Genomic DNA, 25,489 nt, shown 5'->3' on the forward strand with positions numbered 1-25,489 from the left:
TGTGTATAAACTTAAATAACTCCACACAGAAAAAATCATTATTGGTTTATACATCGCTACTTTAGATGGTTAAAATATCGTCGTCTGTGGTCTAATCTTGTGACACCTTCTTCGACTGTAAAAATATAATTTAATTTATTTATATACATAGTACCAAATACTTAAGTCTTATTTTTGTTAATGTGCAAAAAATAATATTATTTTATGATATTTCCACAGAAAATTATTTATTATTTGTCATTTTTACTTTGTTTTACAGTATTTTTTTTTTGACTAATTTATTTTTTTATTTTAAATTTAAAAATACGTACCATATTTTTGTAATCAAATAAAGCTGATATTTCTCCGCTGCTTAGTCAAGCCGGAATAAACTTTTATAGCTGCAATATTATTACAAAACTGTATTTTTGTTTTAATGTTATTTTTTAACTTTTTCATAAAGCCAAATTATCACATTTAAAAATCATTTTTTGAAATGTACACGTATAAAAATAATCTCGTAAAAGAAGTTTGTACGTGAACTTTTGATGTCTGCTTGTTGAAAATGTCATAAAAGTAGGTAACAATTCAGGGTATAATCATACATAGGTCAAGAGATAAAATGATATCATAATATTTTCAGTCAAAACGAAATAATTTCAGGCACGCCGCAAACCGTCGCGAGATAACCCAAGGGGCGTCCCGGCGCTGGAGATAGGGCGGCGCATCGGGGCTCGTCCTCACCGGGACTTGCCCGCTACCAACGGACCCGGAGTCGTTAGTACTCGCGCGACCGCAGAGCATTGAGCATGTCGCCTCGCTCGCCGATAAAGCTCCCGTAAAGCTCCGCGAGAGTTCCCGCGAAACAAACTTTTGCAGATTAGTGACGTCCTGTAATTTATGGCGTTTGTATTTGGCTTGTTGGGAATCTGATAGCGTCATTATTGATAAGGCAGGGAAAAAGTTTTTCAAACCCGCTTCAGATATGATATGACATTTATTACGGACGACGCAACAAAGTTTCCCCAAGTCGCGGCGAAGTTTCTTTCCTGACTTGACAGTAAGGTAGCTGCTTTGTATATTCAATGTCGAATTTAACGGTAGCGGTGTAATTCAAGAGGATTGCTTCTTTTGTTTAGTAAGTCATGTTTTGTATACTTAAATTTACGACCACCTAAAACTTGTATCCATAGTTTTATTGTTCATGTTAAAAACGTATTAATCAAAATTTATTCACACCAAATGCCCCATCAAAAAACACGCTGTGTACACATTTTAATTTCGACAAAATAGTTACATCAGAATATTCGAGAAAAAAACTTTGATTAATAAATACAAAAAAAAAAATTTTTGTTAAACTGCTCTTTTTAAAAAAAATCAAATAAAATATTTGTTGACATATTTCTTTTATTTAGCGTGGTACAAAAAATGTACAATTTATCTACAATTTTTTTTAAAAATCAAAAAGAGCTCGTAATTATTTTAATTTTATAAAAATTCTATTAAATTTTATCGATAAAATAAAATCATAAGATCATATATTTTTTATAAAAAACAAATCATAATCTACTACTACTTTTATTATAATTAGGATAAAATCAAATAGCCTGTATAAATAGTAACGATATTAAATGCACCGATAGCCCGAACCCTCTAACATTATGTTAATTTTGAATTCCGGGTAACAAAAGACAACGAAAAACCTTGATGGAAGAAAAAGGTGTTGTTGATAATATTTGAAAAAAAATTTAGATTTTCCATATATTTTACATTAAAATAAAAAAAAATTTACGCTTTGATTTTTTAAAATTTTAATACTTCGTTTAATAAGGAGGGCTTATAAGAAATATATCATGTTATTCGGCCATTTAATCCAGAGTTGCATGAATTATCATAGACAAATAACCCAGAAACAATACAGGTATTGAAAACCTTTGTCTAGGAAAACCCCAGTGAGGTCACATTATTGCTGATTAAAAAATGTAGATAAACGTTAATAAAATAAAATAAAAATTATTAATAAAGAAAAAACGCGTTTCCATGTTTTTCACGTATTATACATATTAAATTTTTTTTCTATTGTATTCAAAATAAACTTATATTTGGCTTCCTTTAAACATTCCTTTAAAAAAAATGGTAAAAATAAAATCAGTTTAATTTTTTTTAAAGCTGTGATTCCTATTTTTTTGCAATAGGTGACAAGCATACTATTTTTTTGTCAGATTAAATAAAACTCGGTTTATAGATTTTCAAAAGCACGAACAGAAGCCTAAATAAGTTTCAATTCGTAAACAAATTAACACGCATTGTTCTCTTTTCTTTGTATAATAAAACAAAAGTGAAAGTTACGCAGTCAACTTGAGAACCTAGTTTCTTATACTAGTATAATAAAAATAAATACAACAAAGGGAGACCCAAAAAGGAGCGGGAATTTTATCCGCTTCGTTAAGTCCCGGGCGGGTGATACATTGATTGCCGAGTCGAGCAGATTAGAGATTAAAACAAATAAGACCGATATAAGCGGACAAATCAATACTTGTTGATGTCATTCTTTATTATGGTACATTGTATGTAACTTTATCCGCCCTACGGAGCAGTAGTCAGAACTATCTGCTAGGGTGGAAATTGTCGTTTAAATTCTCAGAGGGTTTGCAAAAAAGTGTTAGATTTTTTGTCTAGAAAATGCGTCAGTTAAACTGCTGCATCATATCATATACGTATTTGTGATGTCTATCTATTTTATTTCGTCCGTAATTATGAAACAAGAAAAAATCCTATTGCCATAATAATTCATTTACAAGGTAAATTTATAATGAAATGAAAGAATGATTGAAAATATATTAAATTTGAAAGAAATGTTTAAATTGATTTTAAAATAATCAAAATTCAATGTGTTAACTAAGTTTTTTTTTAAATATTTTTATTACAAACAAAAATATTTAAATTTCATACTTTTTTGTGAGCCTTAGCGGCTCATAATAAGAAATAGGTATATAATTGTGGTAGAGTGGGTTCGAACCGAGAAGCTCTGACTCAAAAGACAGCGATACTAACCACGAGACTACAACCCAAGAGTATTTATAAATAATTATAGATGGCAGCAAATTTACAGGAAAAAAGTTGATATGTATGTATATATTTTTGATTTTTAAGTTAGTTTATAAAACTTCCGTTCAGAAACTAATATTTACACTTAATTTAACATCATATGTATTAACATCTTCTTACAATAAACCTAACATTGATTTTAAATTAGTTAAAACTCTTTTATTCTTCATTCATTCGTGAATCTTATCTTACATTTTTAAACCTTTATATATGGTACACGAATGTAATATTACAAAACTCAAAAAAACAAGAATAAAATAAAAAGTATTAATAGAATAAATGTAATGCATATACATACGTGAAGAAAAATATATTCTATAACGTTATGGTGATATAAACATTCAAGCCTATTAAAAAACATTATCACACTATTTAATTTTAATAATATAACATCTTTCAACTAAAACTAACTAACTAACTTCCCCGTAGGGGTAGGCAGAGAGAATAGAGCACCACACCACTCTGTCCTTGCAAACATTCTTCGCCTCTTCCACGTTCATGCATCTCCTCATACATACCCGCCGATTGTTTCGACTCCTAACCTGACCACTTTCAAGTATTTGGCATACCTGATCGTGCCATGTTTTTCTCGGTCTTCCTCTGCTTCTTTTCCCACTAACATTCGCCTCATAAATTTGTTTTACCGTTCTTTCCTCACTCATTCGTTCCACATGTCCAAACCATCTCAACACACCTTTCTTAATTTTATCGATAATGCTTATCTCAGCTTTGCATCCCTTCCTTATTTCACTATTCGCACATCTATCATACATCGTTTTGTCGCACAGTTTGTTTCTTCTGAGAGATCGCATTTCGACTGCATTCAGTCTACTTTCATCCTTCTTTTGCCAACTCCATGTTTCACTTCCATACATTAGAGTTGGAACCAGGACTCCGTTGTGCACTACCAGTTTAGCTTCCGCTGGTAGATTTTTTTTGCTATAACTGATTTCAGTGCACCATTCACTTTGTTCCCAGTATTCACTCTCCTTTCTATGTCTAGAACTTTCTTTCTATATCTTTGAACGGTATTACTAAATAACAAATATGTGTTAAATAATATTTATTTGAATTTTTATGTAGAGATTAACCTTAAAATATCCAATTTTAGAAAAACTCACAAACATAGGCGTTGTCTACCGTAACAATCACTAGAATTAAATAAATTATATACGAATGCGTCAATTTTATATTTTAATTGATTATATTATTTTATAATGCGAGGTTTTATAAAGATAGTTATTGTTATAACATGAACCTTAGGTCTAGTAACCTATAGGTCGTTTGTATTCTAATTCCAGATTTTTGAGACTCCAACCTTATTGGATTAGCCGCCATCTTGAATTATATTTATTTTTAACGTGAGATGAACGTGGAAAAAAAGAAAATTATGTATAATTGAATTATTTACAACTTAAGTCGTGATATTTTAAAATAATATATCATAAGTGTCTCAACTAAGACAAAGCATCCATGGATTTTTATACTAAAGAAGATGAAATTTCGATAATCTCAGAGATTACGACGTGGCGTTTGGCTGGGTTAAAAAAATCACGTTTGACACTTGTGTAACGTTCACCATTCTACGGTATAAGAAAGATTGATGCTTCGTTTCAGTTTTCAAAAATCATCTGCAGGAAAAACGGTCCAATTATTTATTTTCAACTTTGACCTGAACAAAAATAATGCTTACAATATATATATATATATATATATATATATATATATATATATATATATATATATATATATATATATATATATATATATATATATATATATATATATATATATATATATATATATATATATATATATATATATATATATATATATATATATATATATATATATATATATAAATAAAATAACTATTAAATTAACAAATCATAAGCAGAGAGAACAGAACGCCTCACTAATCTGTCCTTATCTGACTTGAACTCTTTGGAGCATTTAAGATACTTAATTATGCCCAATTTTTCTCGGTCTCCCTCAGCTTTTATTTCTTACTATTATTTATTTGCTTCATAATTTTTTATGCATTTAAAAAAAATTGTAATTAAATTAATTAATGTTTTGGTATTAAATTTTTTGTATGATATGATTTTATAAAAATAACCCTTGATTTATACTAATTGGATTTTATATTTTATAACGACTAGTTTCGGAATCTAGATGCTTTCATCTACAGGTTCCGAAACTAATCGTTACAAAATAAAATATTCAAGTGATATAAAACAAGTTTTTCGTTTTTACGTTCATACAATTAAAAATTGCGACTGCCTCCACACTCATTTTTTGAGAAAAGTTCACATTGAGAAAAACCATGAGTTATTTATTTCATTGTCGTATCATGAAAATGCATCGAATCAAATCATAGATGAATTTTTTTATTTTTTAATTTAATTTAATTTATTATCATTTAATTTAATTTAAATTTATAATTTGACCAGATAATTTATTTACAACATTTTGAGTGTTTCCAAATACGTGTTCACAAAATCTGGATTATCTCTAATTACAGGAGTTATTTCCATATTATTTTTTAACATCTCAGCAAAGATGAAGAAAAATATGGAAGTCTGGGCATTTATGGGGCTGACGACCGTTATAGGCTGGTTTAGGAGTAACATTCACCAACTCTACCCATTATTGACAACCACACTACTCAAATTCTTGGAAGTTCTATAAATATGAGCCAATTTTGAAACATTATTCTTGAATCACTAGAATTTCACTAGAGACATCTATTGGTGAGGTGAAAAGAAGCTTTTTATTGAGCAGTAACTCTTTTTTTAGTATTTGAGGTCTGAATCCTGGATTATAATCACACTCATGAGAAACGCCAGAAAACATCATTTCCATATTCTTCTTCATCTTTGATGAGATATCAAAAAATAATACGAAAATAATTCCTGTAATTGGAGAAAATCCAAATTTTAGGAACAAATAGATAGACTTCATGCAAAAACCAAGAGTTTGAACATCACAAAGAAGTGAAGTAGTGGCGGAAACCTTTTGTTTGAATGCTTAATGTTGGATATGGGCAAGAGATGTAAAACAAGATGGGACTTGCGAGATGCAAGGCGTTCCAGTTCTGTGTCCAAACTTTGGCGTTCATGAGTGAGGAGACGGTACTGAAATTTCAGACTTTCAAGACTTCGTACAATGGGGAAGTGACAAACGAGAGGATTGAAGTTGTGCTTGATTAGCATATTCGGCATAGCTGAAGTTGGATGCCTACTGACGACTTTTAAACCGGCAATCGTTTAATAACTATTGTTCCCAACACTAAAGTGAGAATACTCGTTCCTTTGACGGTTCCAGGATTAGCATTGAATTTTAAATAGTTTAAATAAAATACATGTATAATATCATTTCATGAGAAAAATATAGAAAAAATATAGAAGAAAAATACCATTTAAATTTCATGAGAAAAATAAAGAAATTTGAATTTACTGATAATATTGCATCAAAATCGGTGCATTAGCATTTTTCATTTAATAAGTATGTATGTGTTATCGACATCTAAAAAAAGATGAAGTAAAAATGTGGAAGCCTGAGTATTAGCAGGGCTTTTGCCCTATCAAAGGTTGGTTTGAGTGTTCACTTTATACACGTGTGAAATTCACCATTCTATCCATGATTGACAACCGATTCCGATATTGAATATAACCTTTATTAACACCTTCTTTTACACATCGCTCACTCCTTTCAACAACGTCAAATATAAAAAAAACTTGATTTTTCAGATCGTTTTTGAAGTTTAAAAATATAATACAATGTGTTAAAAATAAATATCAAGCCACTTATTTAACTTTTTACTGCGCAACAGATCTTTTTAGGTATAACCTGAAGGTTTTTTCTTCATTTGAAAAATATTTAGTACATGTAAAAAAATAATTAATCAATACCTTTTCTTCAAAATGCAAAAACAACATTTTTTGCCCTGTAGCGGGTAAATATTAAGTTAAAAATATGCCGCTTTTTCTGGGATATAGTACATTTTCTGAGCATTACGAAAACATGCACAACTGAAAATTGGCGATTTTTTTTATTTTTGACGTTCTTGAAAGGAGTGAGTGATATGAGTCCTCGGTATTATTTAAGGTTGAGTTCAGTTAGTTTGTTTTAGTAAAGACCTTTATGAAATGTGTGTTAGATTCTTTTTTAATCATTTTACGTACTCGGAGATGCCTGAAAACACGATTTAAAATGTTTACTATCCAGTTATTTTATTACAATATTATTATTTTTATACTATTATTATAAGTTATTTTATTAAATCTTTGTTCACAAATCTCAAATCTTGGATATTGTTCACAAGTCTTTGTTCGCAAACCCAGATTAGTGAATTATTGTGAAGATTTGGAACATACTCCAGATGTTGTGAAGTATATTGTGTCAGTTTGTGTATATATTTTTTCGGTTAGTGTGTCGTATTCCAAAAAAGTAATTGTATCTAATTTCACATATTATTTCAGTACATTTTATTTTAAATGAGATTCTTCTAAAATTCTTCTCTGTTTTATGTATTTTGCAAATTTAGATTTTTGCGTACCTTCCATAAATATTTATAAAATTTCAATGTTTGTAAACATTATCAAAAAGATTTTCATTTTTTTTATTAACACTCAGTATACTGTATTTTAAAAAAAAACTACTACCTCAACCTACCTCAAAACGAATACTTGCCGTTTAGTGGGAAGATACATACCTACACTGTTCGTTTATAATTAAAATAAAATTGTAATAAACTGCATTTGATATCTTTTTATGGTTAATAAGATACTTTGATTAATAATTATAAATATCGATTTAAAGCACGCTGGATTAGCACGTATCATTATTTTGCAAAATAATACAAATAAATTATATAATATAAATTTTTATATCCATCTTAATATTTTAAATGTAATTCATGAATATTTTTATTATTTTAAATATCCGATAAATATTATTTGTTGATTGATGATGATTGTTTATGAGTAAAGATAATATTCGTTTTTTTAAAAGCCTACAACTCTTAATAGGAGAAATATATGTTTATAATTTAAACTGAATAAAAACGTTATTAATTCAAAACACGATATTTTTTTACGAAAAGAAAAAACAATGGAAGCTTTATGGTATTTTTTACCGTTATTGTATTTGATATAAATGGTTGTGTAGATGTTAATTTAACAAAAACAAAAACAGTGCGGTACAGTGATTTAAAAAAAAAGTTATACTGTGCAGATATTTTATGAAAAGGTTGAACCTTGACCGCTGTCGGACGATCGGTCATCGAACCATTTTGAATCGCTTACATTATATGATTTTAATTAAAAACAATTTTTGTGCCAAAAAAATAATTATATGAAAATAACTCCTGTAATTGGAGATAATCCAGATTTTGTGAACAAGTATTTGGACACGCTCAAAATACTGTGAATAAATTATGTGGTCAATTTGTAACCTTAAATAATAAAAATGAAAATAGTATTTTCTTGCGTTTCTCAAGTGTGTGATTATAATCCAGGATTCGGACCTCACATACTAATATAAGAGTTTCTGTTCAGTAAAAAGCTTTTTTTCATCTCACCAATAGATGTCTCCAGTGAGGTTCTAGTTATTCAAGAACAATGTTTCAAAATTGGTTCATATTTATAGAACTTCCAAGAATTTGAGTAGTGTGGTTGTCAATAATGAGTAGAATTGGTGAATGTTACACGTGTGTAAAGTGATCACTTAAACCAACCTATGACGGTTGTCAGCCCCATAAATGCCCGGACTTCTATATTCTTCTTCATCTTTGATGATGATGATGTCAAAAAAATATATAAAAACGATTTTTATTAAATATCCAATATTTCTAAGGATCAGTTGATTCTAATGAGCAACTTCTTTATAAATAATAAGTATCTTGTAGATCGCTTTCGTCGATTAATCACACATAAGGTAAGGTTGATGTCACCATAAAATTTCAAAAATAATCGAAATGGAAATAACGTATTTTCTTTACTGAATAACTCATTTCAATGTCAAAGAGTTCCATAAGGAAGTAAAACCACGTAACCGCTTTTATTATTGTATCAAACAATATCAAAGAAGGTAATTTTCTTTGCGATATCAAGTCTACCTCGAGTGGGTTAAAAGAAGGATGAAAACTCTAAATAAATTCGTATACTATTCAAATATAGCCACGTGGACAGGTGAAGATACGGAGGACGTGACTAGAAAGAGAAATAGGCGTAGAAGTAAGGATAAAAGATGCCGTTCCCGCTACAAGTGTGAAAGATTTCCTAGGTGGATTGGATACTATTTCTACGTCTTACCCAATCTCTTAATTTAAGGTTTTTGTGTTGGAAAACAACACAAAGAATACCTAAAATAAAGTCCTTAAATAATACGTTGATTCATTGATAAATGTCATAAAAATAAATGACAGATATTTTTACTTATGGATTAATAATAACATTATTTTGGTATTGTTGAAATAAAACGAAAGAATTAAAGATTTTAACTATTTTCTATGTTCTTTTTTATTTTTCTTTTATTCTAATACTTTTGGTAAATTTTAATTCATCAATCATAAATTTGATCATCTAAAAATATTGATCTAAATCAATTTGTCAAACTGTGTTATTATTTAGGTTCACAGAAAATATTTCGTAGTTGTATTAATTGCTTTAAACAACGCTGCCTTTTATTAAAATAAAACACAAAATATAGCTCTCTCTAGCTCCAATAATATTTTCGGATAATTCTATTAACTAAATTTTATTAATTTTAAGTACCTACCCTCTTTAATATATTTAAACATAAAAATTAAAATTATGGTAAACACTAAATATTTGCTTCAAGTATGGTATGTATATCAAAAAGTATATTAGCCGATTATTGTTAAAAAGCAATAACTCTAGCCAACCCTGATGATATTGGTAAAAGTTAGATAATTTTATTTCAGTTGAAAATTAGTGGACAGATTAGTTTAAACGAAAAATTAATAAATATTCAGTATGTATAAACAAATAATTACAGTAACATAATTTATATGTAAATCAAACTGTGAATCAATGAAAATACGAAAGGAAAAAAAAAGGATCCAGAAGAGAGTTAGAAGAAACCAAAGAAAAACGATATGAAGGACAGTTAGGATTCTAAGGATAGCAAGAAATATTTCAGGCATTTTATGAAAGTCATTTGAGACGGTACATTTAAAATATTTTAAATATTTATCATTAAAAAAACATATATTTTAATCAATTAAAAATATATTCTGAGTGTACATTTGTTACATTATAATTGTTAGAAACAAAAATATTATATATGGTCCTGGATACAAACAAAAATAATGTTCTCTACATTTCGCGATAATATTGTAATATTATTTGACTCAAAATATTAAACAGACCTTTTTTCATTCATTTTTATTTTATTTCGGTAACAAGGAATATTTTTGGTATAATTTGAAGAGATAAAATTTTGTCAGATCAGAGAGACCTGGGTTAAAGCGCTTATTTTGTCCTCGTTTAAAAATAAAATGATCTTGATAGAAGATGTTTATCTTTTTTCTTAATTACATTATTTAAAATATATACTTTATCTTCCCGTGGATACAGCGACCGGTCTTGACGTTGGATAAGCAAAGTTATGTTAAAACGTTTACTGCATTTGTAATGAACTAAGAAAAAAGTTAATTTTACAAAGTACAGCGAGTTTACATTGTGCAGTGCGGTTTTTAATTTCGCTACAAAATTAACTTTAATGGAATGTTTCAAAAACTTTGTCATTATTAGTACAACATAAACAACTGGTGAATTTTTCGAGCCAGCAATAATGCATTGTTTTAATTTCATTCACACTGACTTAATTAAAATTTGTTAGGAAAAATTCTTTACAACCATATGGTATGTGCATATTAAATTGTGAAAAGAATTCCCATTCCCTTGTAACCTTTAAAAATATGTCAGTATGATTATTTTAAATATATTCTGAGATCAGTATCTTATTTTTTGTTGATATTTTGGTAAATTCCAACAGTCAAATATAAAAGATATTATTTTGTAAAAAAAAATCGAATATTCAAATAAATAAAAAACTGATATTGATATTTCATGAAATATTTAAAATTTTGTCTATCTTTTACCAGACAATATGTATTCACGAGACAATATTTAGGTAATTATTATTGTAAGCGGATAAAATGGATTTACAAACATATTAAGTTGGCAATTTACAGTAAAAATAAGAACTTGGTAACTAAATTATAAAAATATGATAAACTAAAAAACCTTATTAAGGTTTATATCTCCAATAAATCCTACAAAACAGTGTAGTGCTCTTTTTTGTTAAATTCCATAAAAAAGCTCAATTAATGGTATTTTTAGCGCAAACTAGTTAAACATGAGATTTATTTATACCCAATCAATAGTAAATATTTATTACAAAAAAATTATACACTATTTCGATTTTTTTGTATTTTTAAATATTTTAAAATTGAAACAAAATGTTTGTTGTTTGAATAAATACCTCTTTATGTTTTTAACAACTATGTTTTTTTTTAAAAATGTATTTTTAAAACGTTGAAAAATGTGAACAGTGTAATTTTAAAGGTTACAATGTTTCACCTTGAAAATTATTTTGAAATTTCTTATTCATTCATGGTTCGCAAACAATGAACAACACATAACATGAAATGAATTACAGTGCAATATAAGAGGTACGTTCATTTTTTTTTAAATAAATGAGAACGCAACAAACTTACAGACACAAGTAAAATACATATATAGAGAAAGAATAGAAATACGGTCTTAAAAAAGAGTAATAACAATAAAAAATAATAAAAAAGTAAAAATTAAAAACGAAATAAAACTAAGCTAACTTTATAATGAAAAATTGAATTAAAAAAAGGAATATAGTTTTTTTGACAAGATGACGTCATAATGAATTACTCCGCCACTGGATGTATCGCATATTCTTTTGTCAGATTTTTAAAGTTTCGCTAACAACGGACACGACCTGTTTTAGTAATGAACTGCCGGGACGGATTACCATCGGGTATCCAGTTTTATTATTCAGGAAAAATCTTTTTATCCCCCAAAACAACGCGAAGCCATTCTGGAATTCGCAATGTGTGTCCGAGATAAACAATAATGTATTCGGACACGTTCGACGGCGAGCGCCATCTTCCGTGCCTGCATCCAGTTGTTACTGTCCGGCCGGTAATTAAAAGCAAACAGGACTTCAGTTAAATGATCGTGTACGGCACCCTTAATATTGAAACTACTATTGGATTGCAGTCGGTAGATTTTAACTCGAAACATAAAATATGTAAGCAAAACTAAATTTATTTACTATAAATTCATGTTTACAGCGGTAGGTACTCTCAATTATGCCGATTTATTAAATTGAAATTTCTCTCAAATGTAAACTAAAAAAACAACAATCAATTTGCTAAATGCCGTAAAAAGGACTTCTTAACAGGCGCCGTGGCGTAGTTGGGTAGACGCTCGACTGCGAAACTGGAGTTGCGGGTTTGATTCCCACCAAGTGCGAAATAAATTCAAGAAAGACTTATTTTCAATTGGTCTGGGTGTTTTTGATGTTTTTTTCAAATTTACCTACCCTTTTCGTACTATCCTACCTGCAGAGAAGCCTTTAAATGCAGAGGGTTTGTGGGTTGTTCCTTGAAAAAAAATCATTAAAATCGTTTAAAATATCATTTTTACATATTCGCTTCCTTTGTGGAGCATATGGAGTCCAAACCGTCTTTAGGTTCTTCTATCAATTTCCCGTTCTCTTGCATCACCTAAGTCAAGCAAACGTCTCAGAGCCTCGAATAGTCAGTAGTAGACGTCCTGGGTGATAAAAATCTCATGCCTTGAATGAGAAGGATGCTTGGGTATGGTTTTTGGGAGGCATACAAAGACCACGGCCTAGCAATTAAAAATTCCACTTTGATTTTTTTATATAAATCTTTGCGAAATTTCCTTGAAGTGCATTGTTATTAAACTGACTAACTATCTTATTAACTATAACGCCGCTTCTCCGCAGGGATAGGCAGAGTAATAGCAAGACACACTAATCTGCCTTGGCAAACAATCTTCCTTTCTTCCACATTGATGCATCTTCTCATACGTACCCGCCGATTATTCCAACTTTTGTCCTGACCACTTTCAAGTATTTGAAATACAGTAAGCCCCCCAACAACGTTGAGATAACTCCTGTATTATCGGAGAAAACGTTAAAGTGAGAATATATAATTAAATTGAATTTTAATTTTAACATGACTAATTTCAGTGATTTCCGCTAGTTAAAATGTAAAAATACAATTTTAAACATTAACTTCCTATAATGTTCTCTCCGATAACGTGGTACCTATCTCAACGTTACTATACATGATCCTGCCGTGTTTTCCTCGGCCTTTCTCCGCTACTATTACCAACAACATTGTCACATAAGTGCAGTAAAACAGTATGTGATACTGTGTGTTTGATTTTATACAATCAAATTATACCCCGTGTAAAAGTGTATGAAAAAGTATTCAAAAACATATTACACCCACTTTCCTATAAAATGTAGCAATCTTTCCTTACTCTGATTCTTCCAGATACATTCTTGGGTCAGATGCTAGAACTATGGAGCTCCAATCAGACCCACACAAACGAAGACTATTTTTCTTTAAAGCTTTTATTGGTATTTAAAACAATCACGCAAAGTTTTTCTCGAGAACTTGTTATTTATGTTGTCAAAGTCCTATCTCACTATATTTTCTTTCCATGGAGTTTTTAGACGAAAAAAAGAGGGAATTATACTATGGAGCTTTTTAGTAATCTTGATTACTTTTTTAAAAATGATTTATTTTTAGAATAATGACTTCCTAACAATGATGCGTACCTACTCCTACAAACTGTGATAAATTTAAAAAATAATCTTAAAAACCATTTTTGATTTGTGCGGGTATTACAAGACAACAATGAATAATTACCGCGAGCGATTGTATTAGTTTATTTGTATGTATAATACATGTGTTACTAAGATTACACTTATTTTATTCATTGATTCAGCAGTCACTTTGTGGTAAAACCAATCCATTTTTTATTTAAAAAAAAATACTTAGTGAAACCACTATTTCTTAAAATCTGCTATGACACGTGTTTCGATGCTTTCCTCATTATTTTAAACAACGTAAAGGGTGTTTAGAAATGATGCGGAATGCATCGAAACACGTGTCATAGTAGATTTTAAGAAACAGTGGTACTTACCAAGTATTTTTTTAAAATTAAAAATGACAACTAGTTGAGTTTCAAATTTAGCAAAGTGCGAGTACGGATATGAAATCTCGAAGACTATAGCAATTGATGTCTTTCTTCTGTTACTGATAAATATGGTATTTATTCGTTTTTCATTTTCGTACTCTTTTAACAGTTATAATTTAAACAAAATGATAGTAATATTAGTATAAAAAAATTCAATAGGATTTTAATCTACCGGTTTCAAGATGTACCCATCTCTTCGTCAGGACAATCACTATTTCAGTATACAAACAACATTACGGGTCAATATTACAGAACTTTTAAAATTTTGGTGAGAGGTATTTTATTTACATTGCTAAAATTTTATAAAAATTACCCCTAAGTTAATTACGAATCAGTAATGTTAAAAATAGTAATGATTTACCCATAGCGCTTTAACCAAAGAGGGCGGATCGCATTGTTTACAAATATTTTATGATCTAGTTGGCACTGTGTTTTGCCTAATGCATTATTCAGTGCGAAAAAAAATCAAAAGAGACAATAAATTGAAGCAAGTAACACTGTACAGTGTCAAAATGCATTGCTGCAATAAATTAATCAAAGTTTCTAATGACTCATTTGTAAAGACGGAGAGCTTAAGTGATTGACAGTAACAGTAAACCTGAAGTTCTAATGACTGCCCATTGCAGATGGTCGGAGTTGTGTCAGTTATTGATTGACTTAAGTCGCTTTAATCATTGAGCAAAGTCGGCTCGAACATGGACTAGAGTGAGCTTGATCGTGATATAGAGTCGGCTTAATCATCCAAAGATCCTGAAGATAGAGATGGCCGGTGTAATAATGGGAAGTCCATTAATGTAATGAGGAGATGAGTTATTGGTTTAAGGCTTGACTATACTACACACCGCGCCATGCAAACAGACGGGTTTGTCAGTAGTTCGTTAGCCTCAACTCGTGAATAACTTGTTCATATAACGGGGAAGGGTTTGGATGGGTTTGCACTTTTGAATTAAATATTTGCTGAACTTACCTATTAATATTACTCTGAAATTTCTCCCTGAAATTATTCAGATTCACGAGTTTCATAACACCAATTTGACAATTTATGTAATTATATATATATATATATATATATATATATATATATATATATATATATATATATATATATATATATATATATATATATATATATATATATATATATATATATATATATATATATATATATATATATATATATATATATATATATATATATATATATATATATATATATATATATATATATATATATATATATATATATATATATATATATATATATATATATATATATATATATATATATATATATATATATATATACATATATATATATATATATCGCCAATTTTCAGTTGTGCATGTTTTCGGAATGCCCAAAAAATGTATTATATCCCAGCAAAAACGGCATATTTTTTACTTAATATTTACCCGCTACTATAACCCGCTACGCCCAGAAAGTGTTGTTTTTGCATTTTTAAGAAAAGGTATTGTTTAATTATATTTTTAAATAAACTTAATATTTTTCAAATGGAGAAAAAACCTACAGGTTTTACCTTAAACGATATGTTGCACAGTAAAAAGTTCAATAAGTGGCTTGATATTTATTTTTAATACATTTTGTTACATTTTTAAACTTTAAAAACGTTCTCCTGAAAATCAAGTTTTTTGATTTATGACGTTTTTGAAAGGAGATATATATATTTATATGTATATATATATATATATATATATATATATATATATATATATATATATATATATATATATATATATATATATACATATATATTTATATATATATATATATATATATATATATATATATATATATATATATATATATATATATATATATATATATATATATATATATATATTTATATATATATATATATATATATATATATATATATATATATATATATATATATATATATATATATATATATACATATGTGTGTACAATATGTTGACAAATTAAATATTTTCATAAAGGAGAACAAACTGCTAAAGGTTTTACGATCTCAATTAAAGGAAACAAAAATTAAACAAATTCATATTCTGTTTGAAGTTCCAAGCACAAGGGCTATTTTTTTTGGAGAGGTACAGCGTGACGATGAGTAGACGAGTAGAAAAAGATATTTAAAGGCATTATGTAATAAAAAATTATAAAAATATTAAAAAATAAATTCACACAAACACACAGTCCAGGGAAATATGAAATAAACATTATAGTGTAAAATCACAAATATTTATTTTCACTTCCCCCCTGGGAATCGAACCCGGGACCTCCAGGATGGTAGCTCAACACACTGACCATTACACCACGGAGGCGGATATTTAAATGTATATTTACAATAAAAAAATAAGTTGCCAGATTTTCGATGGTCTTTGTGCCCCATTCAAGATGTAAAATATTTTTAAATTAATATTTATCACAATGAAAAAGACTAAAACAGTTACAAAAATCTTAAGTCATCAATTAAAATTGCAAAAATTCACTATTTTTTCACAGAATTTATTTTCAATTGCTTAATATGTGTTTGACCATACATCATTCATTATTTTTATTTTTATTCGTGAAATAAAACAGGCAATTTTCAACAAATTGAGCGTGAAAAAGGGATTGTTTGTAGTAAGAAATGTATGTGGATTCAATGAAATCTTAATACAGTTGGCTGTATAAACTGAAATCTAAACAAAATTGTATTGTGAAATGAACCAATATATTATTTTATTTATGAACATTAAATCAAATAAAGCAAAAGCAAATAACATTAACGATGTCTTCTCGAAGAGAGATTACTTGTCAAAATATCCAGTTTTCCGAAACTAGAAGAATCTCCAATAAACGATACGATCTATGAGACATTGTATTTTTTTCATAACGGTTATCTTACGCTGTGTAAATATTGAATAGGAATATAATAAATATATAATATAACGTAAGCTGCTGGCCATTTGTATAGGGCACGTCTTTTCCATTGTTTGTTCAACGGAATCTCTTCATTCCGCCCTGAAAGTGATGATAAGGGATGAAAAAAACAGAAAAGAGAGGAAAATTATTTCATTTTATTGTTTAAATATAAATGAATAAATATCTAATTTAGAGGTATTATGAGCAGCGAAAAATGACAATTCTTATTTACTCACTGTTTTTCTCATATTAATATTTTAATATCGTGTTTTTCAAATGTAAAACCGAAGGCTGGAAAACATTTGGAAATATTCTAAAAGAATTCATTTAAATTTTCAATCAAAATTCAGGTTAAAATCTGGTTAGTTTTATACTTTAAAAGCATTATTTGCTTTGTGGAATGGTAATAAATGGTCTTTTCTTATCGTTCATCGTTCACTTTATGTGATAGCTCTCAAAAACTCCATTCCTTAAAAATATCAAAATAAAACACTTGTGCCGGTTTAAAGTAAAAATATCACTTTTGAGTGAATTCAAGTAAACAAGACTAGTTTTGAGAACTACAAATGTTCTCATCTATAGGTGAAAATACAAACAATTTGTATTGCCACCCGGAGTTCAAAACATCTGATGATGTAAGCAATAATAAACTTAAAAGTTGTCTTTTAAAAGTGTTTTATTTTCATATTTAAATGGTTGTAGATATTACCCAATAAATAGAATTCTTAGATATATGTTTAGAAACCTTTGAACCATTTTCTAAAAAAAATCTATTTTTAACATTCAGGAAACATTATGTCCGATTTGCTATTTATATACAGCTTATGAGTTGCTTATTACGTAAACTTTCTTTTGATGTTAATAATTCATATTTGATTTTGAGAAAATTTTATCCTTTTTTCAATGTTGAATACAAAAAGTTTATTTTATTTAATTTAAATTTATTGTTTTAACAACTATTTAATGTTTTTAAATTATTAAAATAATCCTAGGTAGTTTGTTCTTACATTTAAAATAATGAGTAAACAAAAATAAAAATAGCTTATTTCTCAATTCTCCTTTGTACTTTATTTTTGTTAAACTTTCCGTTTTAATGTACTGTTAATACACATTCCAGAAGTTACACACGATAAAGGTTAAGCCGAGGTACTTTTATGTACACAATACCTACCCTTAAATGATTTTTTTAAAAGTTAACAAGTTTGCCCGAGGGTAACATGTTTAGAAGATACATTTTAATAATAAAGTAGGCTACATGTTTGCGAAAAAGAATTCACCCATAGGCGTTGTATATGATAACGTAAGGTAATGTAACGTTAAATAATTTTATAATTTTTGTTCTTTAACAAAAAATCGTGCCAAGGTTTTAATCTTTAGAAAAGGTACCTAACAAAAACAAGAATATCGTAAATCATGGAAAAATAACCCAAGGTGAAGTCAAATTAAAACATTTTTACCTTTTTTTTTAATTGTCCATATGGTTTGTTAAATATGTTTGTATTTTAAATTAACTGAAATATCAAAATAACCACTTTTTTTATCCCTATCTGCACATACAAGGTGTGGTGCATAAGGCGTTGCATCGCGGTATTTATAAGAACAATAATTATTAAAAACCAATCTGCTAAGACCTGCCCACTAGTTCTGAGAGTATTGTTTAACAAAATATGTTAAGTTTGACTTGTCTTCCTCTTCTTCTTCCATGTTCGCTCCCTAGGTGGAGCATATGGCCAACACGAGTCGTCTCCAAGTCACTATGTCACGCGCCATCTCCTTCATGGCTTCCTCCCAGGTCAGTCCGGCGTCTCGAAGTTCTGCTGAGTATAGTCGGTGAATGGTCGTCAGCGGCCTTCCGGGGCGCCGGAATCCTCGGGGTTGGAAGAAGAGACATGAGAAGTTGATGCACTCAGGTGGCATTCTAAGGACGAAGTCATACCACTGAAAGTGGTATGACTTCGTCAGGAATGACGATGTGAGGAGAAGAACTCAACAGCCCCTCATACTGGAAGTCCTGAAGAGAAGAAGGTGGACATGGTTGGGACATGTCCTTGTCCTTACGTTTGACTTGTTTCAATATATTCTGTTCTGATTTCTACCCGCTCCCAACAGTAAAAGGACTGTCTAGATTTTTAGTTTATGCGAATTAAAATAATGCTTGGTAAGTATGGTGTAAAAAAGTAGAGCTAGTAGCTAAAAAGCATAATTAAATCAGTAACCTATTTAATTTTTCTAATATTGGTACGAAAATCTAAAATTTTTTATAAGCGGGGTTTACAATCAACTTTAACTTAAAACGAAATACAAATTTAAAAAGAAATAATAAATAAATTTTAACTAAGCTGAACTCTGATCATTATGGGCACTTATTAGTAAGTGCATTGGAAAATGCTTTTCTGAACGATTTTTCGCTCTATTAGAATGGTAATTTGCATTATTTATTTGCTTAAGATTTTCACGTCTGAGGGGAAATTTGTTTGATTATTTTTATAAATTTTATTATTATTTATTCTGAAGTTGTTATTACAGTTACACATATATTTTGTCTTACCCTTATTGGCACCCAATGGTGCATAGAGCACTGCTACGTATTGACATAGTGTTATCTTAATCGTTACTTACATAAAGGCAAGGTGATCACTCCTGCGCTTCCGGGACCAGTCCAGAGAAACATCAAATAAATATTATAGTGTAAAATTACTAATATTTATTTCAACCCTCCGGCATATTTTTTTCAGTTTGAATTGTATAACTTATTAAAAGTATAAACAGTTACATCCATTACATTTAAATTCCATCAGCTTTCATTCATCCATTTTTACATCTTATTCTTTATTTTTATTCTTCTGTACATTAAACATTTTTGTTCCACAGGATTTTTTCTTGTATGGTATTCTTATGGCTATATTTTAATCTAAATTACAATTTACATCAATTTCATTAAATCAGTCGTTAAATATATGTTTAATATCAGAATAATTAAATTTAGAAGCGAATGACTTATTTTTTCATTTCTTACTCGTATCTATTTTTATTAAGGATGATTCTCATAGAAATATTTTTCTGTTAATTTCAGCTTCTTGAGATTCCCTTATTTGACATAATACACTTTAGTATCGCAAAATATTATTTGAGGTGTATTTATTGAAATAATCCTTAATTTGCAATTAATTTTGTTCAGAACAAAAAGTTGAAGTTGTATTATGTACGTTTTTAATAGAACTAATTGTTACATTATTATTTTATTTCAATGTTTATTATTTCTCACATTTTTTAATCACGAATATCCATATTATACATAAAAATATTCTAGACTTCTACTTGGGGATACATATCTAACCATCACACCACTTCCTCGTAGGATAAGAAAGAGAAAATATAATGCCACACAAATCTGTCTTTGTTTACAATATTCGCCTCTTCCACATTTATGCATCTCAGTATACATTTATTCCCGACGAATATTTCGACTCCTGACATGTCCACTTTCAAGTGTTAAAAATACTTTTTATGCCAACCTTTCTTTGATCTTCTTCTTATCCTATTTCCATTTCTCTACTTCATTTGTATCATGAATTCGTTTTACTGATCTTTCCTCACTCATTTTTTCCATGTGTCCAAACCATCTCTCCACACCTTTCTTAATTTATCCTAGCGTTTATTTGGCTAAGCTTGGTTTTAAAGCGTGTAATGTAATGTTTATCTTATTAACCTTAAATTATTTTTTTCTTTATTTCATCATTTGAACACCTATCATATTTACATGTTGTGGCCGCACATTCGTCTGAAAAACAATATTGTAATATATTAAAAAGGAAAAATTCAGATATCCTCTGTTATTTTATTTTTAAAAAATTGGGTAAGATGTGTCCATTAAATTGGATAAGATATGTAATTTAATGTGTACTTTAATACGTACGGCGTGGAATGCTCTTCCACCAATGGTTAGAAATAGTGAGAGTGAGATGATGTTTAGAAAAAGACTAAAAACACATTTGTTTGCTAAATCATTTCCACCATAATATTTTCCCCAATTCATTCACAGTGAAGCGCCCTTGAGGTATTATTTTACGAAAATGGCGCTATATTAGTTATCCAAATTTATTATTATTTTTATTTTAATTGATTTATATTATCCACTGACACTTCGTGATGGAATTGCATTTTAAATATATATTAGATTAAAACCAATATTTTTAGCTTTTCCACTTTATTTTTATTTGACCAGCGACCGGGTTTCGTCGTTACCCGAAACCCGGTCGCTGGTCAAATAAAAATAAAGTGGAAAAGCTAAAAATATTGGTTTTAATCTAATAATATATTATTTTAAGTGAGTTAGATAGGTGTAGAAGATGAAAATATACAAGTGCAGACTCTCTTCCATTTGAAGAATAAAAATCCTCCTTAAATTATTGCATGACGTTGACTACATAGGACTTTTAATATCATATGGAAATCTCCGATTAATAATATAAGTGCGCCTGGAAAGTCGTGCCGCCAAAGTCATAATTAAAACCAATGGGGTAGGAATTGAATTATGACGACGGATTAAACTGCAATTCAAAAACTACCACCGGTTGGCAGAAGTCCAATAACTTGGTTCGGCGATTAACTGCCGTACTTTGATTTTTCCTTTTCATTTCCCTTTTTCAGCCATTTTGCGGGTAATACACTTTTAAGGGAGACACGTAAGAGGACGGCTTTCTCGACTACTATCCCGGATGAGAATTAACGATAATGGCTGAGGCTTTGTGGAAATTCTTAAGTCAAGAAAAACTTTTCCCCACCTTCTTATATTTGTCGTTCACAGGCAAAAGCTTATCAGGTTAAGCCTATTCCAAACTTTACGTACAAATTACTTTCTAAATCACATCGAAATACGTGTGAATGTTTCCGTGTGCCATTTGGACTTGCCGGGGAGGCCATTCAAAGGATTGTCAAGGAATCAGTTTCATTTAATCAAGCTACCCTTATCCATAAAGTATATGTACAGGATACTTCATACTTTAAAAAAAAGAAATTTAAAATATTTTCAAATTACGAGTATAATTGATTCCCGCTAAACCTATACTTTGTTACGCTTTTATTTAAAAATTCGTCAAATCATCAAATCCTAACGATCTTAGATTTTAAGTTTAAAAAAAAAACATAATGTGTTTTTTAAAATTAAAACTAAAATCATTAAATTGTTTCACATATCGAAGTATTTACAGTTTTTATTTTTCTTAACTCTATAGTTCACAAAAAATTATTCGTTTTATATGCGTTATAATTGGATTAGCTTATTGATTTTCATGAAAATTGTACATCATGCTAAAAAATAGCAGTCTTTATTAATTTTATCATTTTATTCTTCTAACCCTTATCCGCCTCCGTAGTGTAATGGTCAGCACGCTTGGCTACCGTTCTGGAGGTCCCGGGTTCGATTCCCAGGGGGGGTCAAATAAATATTAGTGATTTTTTCACTGTAATATTTATTCAATATTACCCTGGAATGGTACCTGAAGCGGAAGGCTGATCAACTTTCCTTCATGTGTAAACGATCAATTTAACACTGCGTTTATATGAAGCAGTGCCCTATGCACCATTGGGGTGCGGATAAGGGTTTTATTATCATTTATTATTAACCCTTATCCGCACCCAATGCATAGGGCACAACATCGTATTGACACAGTGTTATCATGATCGTTACTTACATGAAGGCAAGGTGATCACTCCTGCGCTTCAGGGACCAGTCCAGGGTTATATTAAATAAATATAAGAGTGTTTAATCACCAATATTTATTTTTACCCCTTCCTGGGAATCGAATCCAGGACCTCCAGCATGGTAGCTAAACGCTCAAACCATTACATCACGGAGGCAGACTATCATTTTATATCTAATTTTCTTATAAGAAGATGTTATGTTATACATATTGAATATATTTTATTTATTGTTTCGGCATTAACTTTGTGGTAAGACATGTTACAATGAGTAAAGAAAACACTTGTTTTTTAACACTTGAGTTTTATTAAAGACTACATGTTTCAGAAGTTAAACTTCCATCATTCAGGTATGTATAATAACTAAAATATAAAATTGTTCTATAAATAAGGCGAGGGGAAAGTGAAGGGAAAGGGTTGGGGTTAGGGTTAAGGGTTATTCTGAAACATGTAGTCTATAATAAAACTCAAGTGGTAAAATACAAGTGTTTTCTTTAATCATTTTTATATTAAATATAATTTGAAAAAGTGTTTATTTAAATAATAAAATAAAACCCTTATCCGCACCCCAATGGTGCATAGGGCACTGTGTTATCTTGATCGTTTACACATGAAGGGAAGGTGATCAGCCCTCCGATTCAGGTACAAGTCCATGGTAATATTGAATAAATATTACAGTGAAAAAATCACTTATATTTATTTTACCCCCCTTGGGAATCGAACCCGGGACCTCCAGAACGGTAGCCGAGCGTGCTGACCATTAAACTACGGAGGCGGACCAAAATATTGAATATTATTTACAAAAATAATATTCAAATTTCTTGTCACGTTAGATATTATATTCGAAATATATTTTAAAACTGTAAATACAATCGGATTAGCCTCAAGGCATAACTGTGGATTAAATTGTCAAAAGGAAGTGAAACGATAAAATTTTAAGACTTTTTGAGATAAATTTCCTTCCCGCTTGAGATTGTCAGTTTTGCAGAAATTCGAGAAATTTCCATCTGTGAGATAAGTACGCCTTAAAATAACTCCAAGTATTTAATCGTTAATTTCAAATGGGAAATGATAGGTGGTTAGTAACTTTATAATTTGAATAAAACACGAATAAAATAGAGTTCTTGTAATTTTTAATCGTAAAGATTAGTTTAACAAAAAATATTGAAAAACTTTATGTAATTAATGAATATTTTCTTTATGGATTAAAAGGGTGAATGCGAGAAACGCTTAACAGAGGAAATCTTATTTATTATTAAATTATTTTTTTTGACATCTCATCAAAGATGAAGAAGAATGTGGAATTCTGGGCATTTACGGGGCTGACGACCGTCATAGGCTGGTTTAAGTGATAACTTTTCACAGGTGTAACATTCACCAATTCTACCCATTATTGACAACCACACTACTCAATTTTTTTTTCACTAAGCAGAAAATCTTATTAGTATGTGAGGTCTGAATCCAGGATTATAATTACACACATGAGAAACAAAAAATAACAAAAAAAAAAAAAAAACTCCTGTAATTGGAGATAATCCAGATTATGTGAACACGTATTTGAACACACTCAAAATGGTGTAAAGAAATCTACGTACGTTGATATTCCTACCACACCGTTCACAATGATTTTTAAATAAACTCGACAAATAAAAGTAACTCATAAAATCCTTTAATTGAAATTGAAAGAGAACAAGCAGTAAAAAATACATAAAAAATATGTACCATTTGTTAAATATGGAATTGAAAATGTACCCATTACTGTATTTAAAAAAAATATATATAACTGGTATTACACAAAGTCATGGTTCCAACTCTCATTTCTGGAAGTGAAGCATAGAGTTGAAAAAAGGATAATGATAGTAAACTGACTGCAGTCATAATGCGATCTCTCAGATAAATGTGCGGTACAACGATATCAAGATATTCAAATGGGAATAAGGAAATGCTGAAATGCATTATAGACGAAATAAAGAATGGTATGTTGACATGGTTTGGAACGAATGAGTGAGGAAAGAACAGTAAAACAAAGTCATGAACCGAAAATTGAAGCAGAAGAAAGGCAAGGAAATCTTGGTATGATCAAGTTTTCAAATACTTTAAAGTGATCAGGTCAATAGTCGGAGTAATCGGTGGAGGTATGTATGAGGAGTTTCATGAATGTAGGAGATGCGATGATTGTTTGCAAATACAGAGTAGTTTGGTAATCTATTCTCTCTGCCTTCCTTTGCGGGAAGTGGCGTGATGGATAGCAGTAGAAGTAATTATTTTATTATCTGAATTCATATGCTGATACAATATAAAACTTAATTATTTTATTTTATAAATTAATGATATCATTGATAAAACATATGTTGTTTGGTAACGTTGCTAAGTGCATCGATCATCATGAGGCGATGCATGAATGTGGAAGAGGCAAAAAGGTATGCAAAGACAGATTGGTGAGGCTTTCTATTATCTCTGCATTCCTCTACGGGAAAGTAGCGTGATGGTTAGTTAG

At 29.4% G+C, this 25,489-nt stretch overlaps 1 protein-coding gene across 2 annotated transcripts in view; it reads left to right on the forward strand.

Moving 5' to 3' along the window:
• The first annotated feature begins 783 nt into the window (after nt 1–783).
• Nucleotides 784–25,489, forward strand: part of LOC148299636 (lachesin-like) — a 141,066-nt gene continuing 116,360 nt past the window's right edge. Inside the window, exon 1 of one of the 2 annotated variants that reach the window (XM_088275860.1) lies at nt 784–1,117. The gene's annotated coding sequence lies outside the window, so the exon portion shown is untranslated. The remainder of the gene's footprint in view (nt 1,118–25,489) is intronic. The other variant, XM_088275861.1, reaches the window with a different exon arrangement.

Source organism: Brachycentrus maculatus, unplaced genomic scaffold, assembly GCF_059751285.1.
Source record: "Brachycentrus maculatus isolate JH-2025_06_01 unplaced genomic scaffold, ASM5975128v1 h1tg001032l, whole genome shotgun sequence".
NCBI lineage: Eukaryota > Metazoa > Arthropoda > Insecta > Trichoptera > Brachycentridae > Brachycentrus > Brachycentrus maculatus.